Source organism: Quercus robur, chromosome 4 (assembly GCF_932294415.1).
Source record: "Quercus robur chromosome 4, dhQueRobu3.1, whole genome shotgun sequence".
NCBI classification, from domain to species: domain Eukaryota; kingdom Viridiplantae; phylum Streptophyta; class Magnoliopsida; order Fagales; family Fagaceae; genus Quercus; species Quercus robur.
The window spans coordinates 16060034-16072452 of NC_065537.1; the positions used below are offsets into that span (position 1 = coordinate 16060034).

The following is a 12419-nucleotide window of genomic DNA, read 5'->3' on the forward strand; positions in this document are numbered from 1 at the left end:
AACTTCTTAGCATTTTTCTTGAAGAGTTTGTCATTTGGAATATCAACACCACCAAATGATTCAAGTAACATGTCATCACAACCATGAGAATAAACACTCATAATTTTTACAAACACATGGCATGCTACAATCATCAACATCCAAAACATGCATAAAAGCATACAAAGCACCATCTATGGCAAATAAACACAAGGGGTCAAGGATCACACTTAGATATTTAAACCACAACAAGTGTACCCACTCTGATACCAATTGAATATTCAAATAATGTATAAAACACCTATGAACGTTTAGACTCCCAAATTACAAATTACCAATTCAAACTTATTATCAAACAATGTATGTGCGAAATATGAAAATAAGCTAAAACAGAATTGATAAAGCAATCTAAACCAAATAAAATCACAATCACAGCAGAAATTAAATGGCAAAGATTAAGGGAAGAGAGATGAAAACACAAAGACAATACAACAATGTGTTATCGAAGAGGAAACCGAAGTCCTCGGTGTAAAACCTCTCTGTCGCCCTCCAAGCGGTCAATAATCCACTAAAGAATAAAGTTGGGATACATGAATAATAGAAGACCCTCTAAGCCTAATCTACCTAATGCACCTAAGCCTTCCAAGCTTCTTGCTCTAATAGGGTTACGCCGAACCTTGTCTTCTCTAGCTTATCGGATCCCGCAATAGCCCATTGCATCAACCAAAATGAATTGGTCCCTTATGAACTGCTTTCCAAGCACCAAAATACTTTCTCACAGATATGGGTATGGTGAGATAAAGATTTGGCTAATGTACCTCTCAAGGATGTATCAATGGAAAGGATGAGAGTAGAGGAATTTGGAGAATCAAAGGATGAAGGTTGTGGATGAGTTAATCTTGTTTTTTTCTAGGGTTTCTCTCTCAAAATTCTCTCTAGAAGCTATCTACATTACGTGGGTATAAGGGGTATTTATACTAGGGTGTGTTTGAAATGCGAAAAGTTAGTTTTTCCCAAACAAAGTGGTCTGGCGACTTGACCTCGTGACTTGACTGAGTCGCAAGCTAACTACCTGGCTAGACTAGAAGTTTTGTCCTGTAGTGCTCCAGCTGGCGTGACTCTTCAGCTCCTCTGCATGCTTCACACGTGTGCCTTCTTTGGCAACTTACCAACCGCGAGCTAGTCGCGAGGCCTTGCTTGAGTGTGCACTCTTGAGCTTTTCTTCACACTCTCTCACACACTATCCTTACATGATTCCCACCTAAATACAAGGTTTCTGAATGTTGAATTACAAGCAAATTGGCACGGAATAAAGCCAACAAAATGGTTGATTAAATTCAACCTTACAAAATGCTTACTATTTTAGGTAATGAGAGCACCAAGTCCAGTTGGATAGTCAAATGGCTTTACAAAAGCAATATGGAGTTTCAACACACACATTCCCCTTATGGGAGAAAATGACAAAAAATCTGCAAGATACTTGGATAAATCCTGCGATTCTAATGTTCCACATCCTTTTGCCATATCAACTAGGGACAGAATCAAGATTCGAACCTAGGGGAGGCCAAAGCTTAAAATCAAAAAAAAAAAAAAAAATATATATATATATATATATATGAAAATAAAAACTAACATCTATTTCATATTCAACAAAATACTGCATACAAAATAAGTATTTCTTAAACATTTCATATTATAAAAACATCAAGTTATCAACAAAGTATAACATACAAAATAAGTATTTCTTAAACAATATTAATGTTAAATTGTTTATCATGTGTTAGATTTACCAACTAAAAAAATGGACTTCTCAAAAAAAAAAAATCTAAAAGAATGGAATAAAATTACACAGCCATGCCCACAATATGACACTAATGTTTCTACTCTCTAAAATGTTTGCTAAAGCCATGATTTAAATAGTTATATAATGCTTTCTAATTATTGACTATTCACCACACAAAGACTTAAATCACAACCACACAAAGAGACAAAAGACAAACACAAGTTCATATATATAATATATTGGCCACACGGCCCACAACACAAAGTGACAAAGAGTCAAAGACAAAGTTTAATGACCCAGTACCAAAGACTTTACTCTCAAGCTCAAACACAATACTCACATAAAGTAATAAAGTTATGCCTTTATTACTAGCCAGCTCAGACAAAGTTTTGCAGTACTCGTAAGCTCAAACAAAGTTTTGTCTTTATAGATAAAGTAATAAAAGTATAAAACCAAAAAAAAAAAAAAAAAAAAAAAAGTCACAAACAATCAAACACAACACAAACTAACTCACACCAATCCCTAAAAAACGCAGAGGGCAGAGACAAAGCAGTAGAGCAGAGACAAAAAAAAAAACACAAATATGAACTTGAGAAATGAGAGAAATTTTTCAGATTCACCATACCTTAGTCGATTCAACTCGTGTGTGAGTGTGAACACCAGTAGATGTAGATCGAGGATCTGAGGAATAGTAGCAACAGTTAGCCAGCAACTGTAAATCGAATTTGATATGAGGAACAACACAACAGCAACAGTAACAGTAGATGGTAGTGATGGAGGCGTTGAGTGTTTTTTTTTTTTTTTTTTTTTTTTTTAGAGAATTGGAGGCGTTGAGGTTGAGTGGAGGAAGAATGAGGTAGAAATTTGGGACTTGTAATTTAGGTTTTCTGGAATTTATTGTTTTGTGCGTGATTTTTGTTTAGTCCATATTTATTTTTTTATTTTGTAGTTGGGGCATGAATTTTATTTTATTTTATTTTTTGTAGGTCAATGTCTAAATATTTTAAAGGAGGAGAGCCAAAAATATATATATATATATATATATATATATTTAAGGGCAAATCTTAATTTTTTGTATACTAGTTTTTTTTTTTTTTTTAATTGGGGGTGGGGGGGGGGGGGTGGGGGGTGGCTCCCCTCTACCCTATTGTAGGTCCATCCCTGATATCAACCAATACTTCTTCTTTTTTAGAGTTTCAACCTATAGCTTTCCGCTTCAAATAATTGTGCCATTTATCATCAAACCAAGATAACAATCAATTTTTGGTGTAGGCAGAGATTGAACTCCAGATCTCTTATTCATGAACCATCAGAACCTTTGAAGATCAAACATTATCTAATAGTGAGCGGGATGCAATATTCCAATCTGTTGTCTCCATGTTAGGCTCTAAGTCAAGATATGTCCTTGGTCAAGGATACATGGCAAAGCTTCCAACTTCTACAGAACGTGTACGCAATGAGCTATGAAGAGTCAATTAGATGCAAAACGCACTAAAAGGGTAGCTAAACATGCAGAAATGAAAGCAAAATTTGAAGTTGAACGCGCTGAGAGGGTAGTTGAATGTATAGAAATGGAAGTGTGAAAGACTCCAATAGACTACTTGCGACGAATTTATGGTAATACTAGTTAACCAATGAGCATCTCCAGCAGATTAAGCAAATTTTTGTACTGTTTGGAGAATGAACAGTGACTTTTACATTTTAACTACCTACTTTTTCAAATACACTTTCCAACAGATTCTCTATCTCATTCTCTATCTCATTTAAATATTATTTCTTCATTCATTATTTTTTTTTAATAACTACACATCTTCCAACATTTTTTCATTCAATACCTTATTATTATAATAGAAAAAAAATATTTGAAGAATGAACAGTAGCCCATCAGACTTGATGAGCTACTGTTCATGAGCCAAAAAAAATTCAGGATATAGAGAGTCTATTGGAGAATGAACAGTAGCCTATTTTGTGGGTTTACTCTCTAAATTAGAGAGCATTTTGTGTTTAGCTCTCCTGTTGGAGATGCTCTTAGGTACACATATCTTATATATATATTTTTGTGGGTCGTTTTGTTGGTGGTGGGTTGTGGAAGTGGGTCATTTTGTTGATGGTGGCTATTGACAATTTATACTTATGGTTATGTAGTTTCATGTAGTTTCTTTTGATTGAGTTAAAAATCCTGTTTTGGTGAATTGATTGTCTGACTATTTGGAAACTTATTTATGTGCAAGCATGTGGGATCAATCTGTTCAGGTTGGAAGGACTAAATTGTTTTACTTGTTCAAGTAAAAATGATATCATTTTGGTGAATCGATTGATATATATATTATTACTGATTGGTTAAAAATGCTGATATAAATTCAAAACATCTTGGAAGGACTGAATTGTAGAGATTCTAACTGTTTTACTTGTTCAGGTTTTGTGAATTGTTTTGTAATAATCTACATGTTATTGTGTGAATATCTATTTAGAATCTAAATGTGATATATAGTAGAGATGGAGGCGATGATTATTTCCCCAAATGATCGAAGTTGAATAAACTAAGCAAATTTTTGCTTCTCTTTTGAGAAACCAAGCCAATGTTCTGATCCATCTCAATTTTATAATTCCGTTGTAAAAAGTACGATTTCTACAACTATTCTTTTTTTTTCTTTTTTTGTGTTTTCTTTTTATCTAAGTATTTTACTATTGCTCTTTAGTTGAATAGAATCTTGTGGGAAGTGAAATTTTAATTTTAAACATTAGTAATAATATATATCATCATTTTTAACCACTTTAAATTTATCTTCATGTCCATCAGTTGACTTATAAACTTGAAGAGTAGCAGCAGTAGGCTTAAGAACATCTAACAGTCATGCAATATACATGCATTTTGAAAGTTGTGTGTGTGTACACACATTATAATTAGATTTGATGATTAATTATGAATGAACTTATCCATTATGGGAGTAACAGAGAATATGACTTCGGATAGAATAGAATAGAGGAAAAGAATACATGTGGTTGACCTTAATTAATCTGTTGAGGATCCATAACTGACCCCAAAAATTTGGGATTTAAGGCTTCTTGTTGTTGTTGTTGTTGTATATGATCAGTCTTGTGGTTTACATTTGTCTCATTATTGGTATCTTTAGGTATTTTCTGGAGCTCATGTCATGGTTTTAAATGGAATTTTTGTGATAAATTTTATGCTTAGGAATTACAAGTAATAGAGTGTTATAAATCTGGTAGTGGTGTTCCTTTTCTTATGTTATTTTTTTGTTTGTTTAGACCCCTTAAACAAATTAGTTTAACCTAATGAATTAGTCAAGTATTTACTTAGATTAATTATGAGATTTAGGTTAAACACATGCAAACATATTACTTGGTGCAGAAAAATAAAGAAGATAATAATATGATGACCTAGGAAAACTAATGAAACCAACCGTTTCAAGGTAAAATCCTGTGGAGGATTTAACCTAGCTATTCTCAAGGTAAACAAATCCATTATGATAGAATGGAAGATTACAATAGATTTAAATCTTAAATCTAAAACGACCTCAAGTAGAACTTACTAACACGACCACATGCAACTCCGACTCCACCTCTTCTATCTTGGATTTGCTGAACAGAAATTCTCCATTTGTGACTTTGAGATCTCACTCAAAGGTTTAGATCATCAATAGTTTTTAATCTTGTAGCAACAATTTTAAATCTACCAATTCTAATGGTATGAGAATGATTTCTAGTAGTGACTTTGAAAGGAGAAGACATGGCACCTTTTAGATCTCACAAGAGCACTTCCAAAGTCATTACAAAACGTGCCTTAGGTTTCCTTTATATACTAGGAGAATAGATCTAAGACCTTAGTCACTCAATGGGCTTAACAAGTTGATGGGCTTTAATTAAATTCTGCAGAACCTGTCTTTCGATCGGTCGAACCTAGCATGTTTTGAATTCTTGAACCTGTAGCTTCCTCTTTTTTGTATTCTGACTTTTAGCCCCTTGAGCATTGTCTAATCAAATCTATAGACTTAGGAATTTATATCTAGACAAGTTTGTGATCATGGTTTGCTAACTGTTTTAAACTTTTAGAACCTAACAATCTCGCCCTTTGGCAATTCGTGACAAAACTTACATACAACATGAAATGCTCAAAATACAAGGATAAGCCAATTAAAATAAAATGCCCAAATACATCACAAATCCCAATCTAATACTTCTAACCCAAAAGTTGCAAGAAGAGGCAAAAGGTCTTGATCAGAATGTACCTGTCTTTCCTGAAACACTTAAAAGAGCACAGCATCGCATGTGTGGAAATAAAGACAAATTAACAATATGACTCATCAAATTAAAGCAAACTAAATCTCCCACTAAGTTAGATAAAAATAAAATAAAATAAAACCTTCTATTTTCTTCCCATTTAAAAAACAATTTCATCTCCCTCTAAATAAAAACAGTTAAAAACGTTTTTCCAAATTTCATCTATTCCTCCCCCTTTTTGTCATGTATTGACAAAGACAACTCAACCAAAGAGTAGATAGTAAACATACTTAATAGAGGGCAAGAGAAAATAGAGAACCAAGGAACCAAAAAAAAATAATCAGCTCTATAGAAAATAGAGGCAACTCCCCCAATGAAGAGCAACAACTCCCCCTATAAACAGCATAGGTTTTAAAAATAGCTTTCTCCCCTTATAAAAATAGGAAAAAAAAAAAAAAACAAGTTTTTGAGAAAAAAAATTTTGAGGAAAATTTAGGAGGTGGGGAAAAATAAAGACACATAAGTTGAGAATTCACATGAATACTAAATGCTTGAAAATGTGTTAAAACACAAGAGCTATTTAGACCCTCAAATTAAAAATTACGGCTCGATAGATTTTACTCTAACTTATACTAAGTACAGAATAGAGTAAAAGCAAGTGGATAAACAAACAAACTACTCTAAGTCATATTCAGTATAACACAGCAGTAATCGGAGAGGAAACTGAAGTACTCGGTGTAAAACCTCTCCGCCGCCCTCCAAGCGATAATTGATCCACTAGACAATCAGTTGGGATACATGAGCTAGCAAGAGACTCTCCAAGCCTAATCTACCCGATGCACCTAAGCCCTCCAAGCTCCTACTCCAACAAAGCTTCTCGAAACCATGTCTTGTCTAGCTCTCCGAATCCCGCAATATGCCCGATTGCATCAGCCAAGGCCTGCTTCTTCTAATGCTTCCTAGTAGCACCAAAACCTCACTGAACACTTTAAAAGGGTGTGGTAAGTGTTTGGGCTATCAATCTCTCAATAGTATGGAAATGGAGAGGTAGGAGTTAAGGAAAATCCATAAGCAACTGTGTAGAGATATGTGGGTATAACAATCTCTAACTCTTAAGGTTTATGGTTAAGGTTTTCTCTCAGAAGCAATCCTCAACATCTGTGGGTAATATAGGTATAAATAGTGTAGGTACAGAAAGTATGTATTAGAAATGACAGTCTGGCAAAACAGAATGATTCGCGGGTATCTCACGAGAAGGCCTTACCCGCGAGATACTCATGAAAACCAGTGTCTCTATCCTATCCTAACTCTTCACATTCCAGTCATGTGTAGGGCACATGTATCACTTCGCGGGATGCTTACTTGCGAGCTACCCGCAAAAACACTTCAGTCTTCAATGCCTTGAGTCTTCACACACTCTCTCTCTCACACACAACCCTTACAAATAAATCCCACATGAAATACAAGGTACAAAAGATTGAATAGAATTACAATCAAATTTGGCACGGAATAAAAGCCAACAAAACACGTAGTTGTAAATTACAACTTTACAATCTCCGCCTTTGGCTATTCTGTGACAAAACCCCTAAAACAAACTCTAGACTTAAACATGAGTTTGAGAACAGTGGCAAAATTCACTCACACCTAATCTAGAAACTGTGAAGCACTTGCACCTATATACTTGTAAACCTGAAACACTCGCACACAAACAAAACTTTCATTAAGCTTATGACAAGTTGAATACATGGTACGTACATGAGCAAGTAAAGTGCAATCAAGTTTGTAAACACTATATAACATGTAAGCATACCTTGATCAAACAAGGTCAGTCATTAAAGAATGACTACAATGAACATTTAACTAGTAAATGCTCATCCGGACATGCAATGCAATAAAGACCGATCACAATAATCAATTGCATGTCTAACACACAACCAATGCAAAATACACAAAGTATTTGCATCTAGGATACAAAATCCTACTAGGGTACAGGTGTGAGGTACTTAAGACATAATAGCAATATCTTAAAAGTACAAAAAAATGCTACAAAGCATTGAGATAAACACAAGTACTAAATATTAAACTGAAATTAAAAACAGAGTACTAAAGCTTTAAAGAAAAGCACTGAAAACAACTATCCAAGAGTTATAAACATTAAAACAGTTTAAACCAAACAAAAATAATGCTAAACCACCTGAATGAACCAATGTATCTAAGGTCTAAGCTATGCTCCCCCTCAACTGTGCAAGTTCCCCCTCAAAAGTTTCTCCCCCTTTTTGACCAGAATGGCCAAAGAGGCTAAAATTGGTCGGACTCTAAATCTGATCCCTACTCTATGGACAAATCATTGATCTGTGAAGATAATGTAGTGAACTGACCCTGGATGTATGTAAATTGGTCCGCAATGTGCTGCACATGGGAGTCTAGCATAGTAAACAACTGCTCTACTCTGGCAATGAGGTGATCAAGTCTGTTGGGTCCTCGTGCTGGTGCTGAAGATGATGGCTGAGCTGAACTCCCTGGAGCGATGAATCGCTCAATCTCTTCCTTTGTATCTCCTCCCTCCTCCTCAACACGATCTCGTGGTATTGAAGACACACTTGTTTTGGAGCCTTTGATGTGAGCTGTGCTCCGAGTCACTGTGTGTGCACCAATAGGATAGTCTCTTTGTACCACAGTGAGGCCACTTGGAAGTTTGAGCCTTGTCTTTGCAATGAGGCCCATAATAAGAGAGAGGAATGGCATGACTGTTTTGGAGTTCTGTTTCTCAATGCTCTTTGTCAAAAGGTGGAAGTTGTGTAGACAAATATCAATCTGCTTGTGAGTAAAGAGATCATACAAGAAGATTGTCCTTGGAGTGGACAACGTCATCAGGTTGGTAACTAGATAAAGATTATGGATCATCACATAAGCTAAAGTCCTCATCTTCAAACTGAACGGAATTGTGTTCATGGAAGACTTCTTAAGTGTACCACCAAGAATTGTCACCATCTCCTCAATGGATTCCAAGCGATCATCATATTGAACTGTGATTGGCTATAAGGGAGGACAAACTTCCAAAAACTCTTGAATGCTTTCCCTTGTAATCACAAACTCTTTGTGTCTCACCCAACAATTGATGTGGTCTCCATCTACACTAGCATTTGAGAAAAACTCTTTTATGATCTCCAAGTACACAACTCTAGTCTGATACAGCAACTTCGTCCACGTCCTTTCCTTGAACACTCCAGGTATGCAAGTGTCCTCAAGGGTATCCAATTTCACGACCCTTTCCATGATAATCATGGCTCTTTTGTAGCAGTCATTGTAAGCCAAATCTACCTCAACAGACTTAAAATTGTCAGAATTCGTGCGAGCACGCTTGGAGGATTTCTTGGTTGCCGAATGTTTGGTTAGAGACATCTGCACATGTACACAGAGAACAGAAAAGGAAAACATATGCAAAAACACAAACATGATTAGTTTCATGTTAGTCCAAAACAAAAGTATAAAAACTTAAAACAGAACATAACAAAGTTAAAACAACATGCTATCAGTGCTAAACTATGTAAACATGAGCAAACTACAAGAAAAATAGCAACTGTGCATGTGTTTGCATGTGCTATGCATGTGTGTGCAGGAGGAGATGCATAGTGTGTGCTTAGTGAGTGCCTAGTGTGTGCCTAGGTGGTGCATGGCATGGCATTGAGGCACAAAATGGGAAAAGTGTGTAAAACACACATCCATTGACCAAAACATGTTAAACATGTTCAATCAAGAGTAAACTCAAGCAATGAAACTCATTTGAGTCCAATACAACACAAAATGCCACTTGAGCATTTTGTCAAACACAAAGCATGCAACACTACAAAACACCAATGGACAATGCATGAACACATGTAAAACTGCCTTAATACATGGTTAAAATGTCACAAAGGGCCAACACAAATACACACAAACCAAATGGGATACAACCCAATCAAAATTTTGAAATAATTTTGCTAAAAATCAAGAATCCCAACCCTTTTTTGAAAAATCCCCAATTTTAAAACCTAAGTTAATTTCTGCAAAATCTAAGACATAAATGAAAATTATGTTAAAGAAAACATACCTTGAAGTGATTTTGCAGAGATTTGTGCTTAAAAATGATGGGGTTTGAGTAAAAAACTGTTTTGGGTTGAGAGGGGTTCGAGGGAGGCAAGGCGAGGAAAATAGAGAGTGTTTGAAAAACTATCACATCTGCCTTATAAAACTGAAAACACACATTTTTCGCGGGTTAGGCAATCGCGAAATTAGTCGCGAAAAACACCACTGAAGCACAAAAGCTTTCATGAGAAGCTTTTTGTTGCGAAACAATCACGAGATAGTCGCAATAGCCTCTAAATGAAACTTGTGTTTTTCCAGTTTTTGCCTAAAAATCATTTCACGAGAAGAGTTTAGTCGCGAAATAGTTGCAAGTAGTCGCGATACTCTCTGTATGAAAATGAAATTTTTAGAATTCCCTTAAACACTTTTCACGGGAAGCTCTAAGTCGCGAGCTTCTCGCGAAACTGCCCTTGAACCAGTTTTTGAAGAAAAATATAAAAAAGCATTTTAAACAAAAACTTAAAAACACAAAAGTATAAAATCACTTTCAAAAACATATAAAATACTCAAAAATCTTTTTGGGTTTGATCAGCAAGTAATTGAGTATACACATCACATTTGAACATGTACAATCACACAAATGAGATAAGCATTATTTGAACAAAGTCTTGTGTGTTGTGTTGTGGGTGAGTATCAAATGTAGAATAGTTCTTAGACCAAAGTGAAGTTTCAATGATCAATTCAATCAAGTCAAACACAACTGATACTAAATCAAGTGGTCTATCTCAATTATATTAATGAACATATATGACCTCCCACAAGAAAATGATTACAAATCTTAGAAGCTTTACATTTGGTTTCTTCACAAGTCATAACATTTGATCTTTTTGTACAACACATCTCATTTTTGAGATCGATGCTTGAAATTTTTGATATTTCAACATTGAGAGTTAGCCTTTGGCTTTTTGAGCACCATACATTTCAATTTTAAAATGTCACTTTCCCTTTTTCCTAGTCAGATACTAGTATGTGCGACGGCTTTTGTAGCTCAGAATCTTTTTTTCATTTTGAGATTTACATTTGGTGAGCTCTATTGCCCAAAAAAAAAATGTGAGAAGATATATAGGCAGAAGTCTATGCAAGTATCAAGACTATCAAGACCATTGACCAATCATTCATGACAAGCTTGAAGATCTATTTACAACAATCACACATAGTTTTCAAGATTTCTCCCACACAGAAAAATGTGCATATATAACAAGTTAAGCTCGTAAATGCACTACGCCATTAATACAAAGGTAATAGGCCAAACTCACATGTGATATACACATCACAAGCGATCAAACTTTTTGGAGATTTTTCAATTTTTATGAGTTTTTGAATTTTTGAACACACTCAAAAACAGAACAAGTAAAGTAAGATCAACAAATCAACAAGTACAAAACAAAACATGTAAAAGAAACATGCTATAAACCAGAAGCAATGACACAAATTGAATTATGCATGTCATGATGCATGAACCTATGACCCTAAACATTGTAAGTATTAATGCATGGACATAGGAAGTGATCATGCATAAGTACCCTTCTGCACCCATATTTTACTAGCGTTTTGGGTGAGAGCCTTAGATGTTTTTCAATATCTCCATGACGTCTCCAATGAGACATCCCTCACTATCTCCCTTAGCATGTGCTCCCTTTGATCTTTTCTTTGAACTTTCTTGACCACGCATATAATCAACCTTCTTAAGTGCATGAAACTTGAAACAGTTAGGCCTGGTATGCCTTTAAGCGCCACAATGATGACATAGATGCTTTACTTAAGGTCCCCTTTGATTTCTGGGTAATGACTTCCCTTTTTCTGTTGGCTTTGCACCAATGGTTCTCTTTACTACAACAGGGGTCTCAATCTCAGGCTTCACTTCTTTATGTTTCTCAATATTCTTGGCTGAAACGAACTTCACTTCCTTCTTGGGTTCGCTGCTCAAACTTCCTTCTTCGATATAGCCCAAACCGGTCTTATCTGTGAAGATTTTTGAGAGGACAACACATTGTCAAGTTTCTTGGTGGAGATCCGCTTGACCTTGACATTACCTTGGATAATTTCAAGTTCAAGAAACTTGATCTTAGAGTAAGCTTCAACGAACTCTCCCTTGAGTCTTTCCACTTCACACTTTGCTTCCTTGTGTTGCACAAGTATACACCTATGCTCTTCTTCAACCTTTTTCATCTTTTTCATAGCAAGATTCGCAACTTTGGCGTATTTTCCACAATCTTCCAGCAAAGAATCATAAGCTTCTTGTAGGTTGATTTCCCTTTCATTTTGGCACAAGTCTTCATCTTCTGATTCT

General features: G+C 35.3%; 1 non-coding gene across 1 annotated transcript; it reads left to right on the forward strand.

Moving 5' to 3' along the window:
• The first annotated feature begins 4258 nt into the window (after window positions 1-4258).
• LOC126724648 (small nucleolar RNA Z103) lies at window positions 4259-4355 on the forward strand. Its single transcript, XR_007655085.1, has one exon. It is a non-coding gene; the product is annotated as a small nucleolar RNA Z103 (small nucleolar RNA).
• The last annotated feature ends 8064 nt before the right edge of the window (window positions 4356-12419 follow it).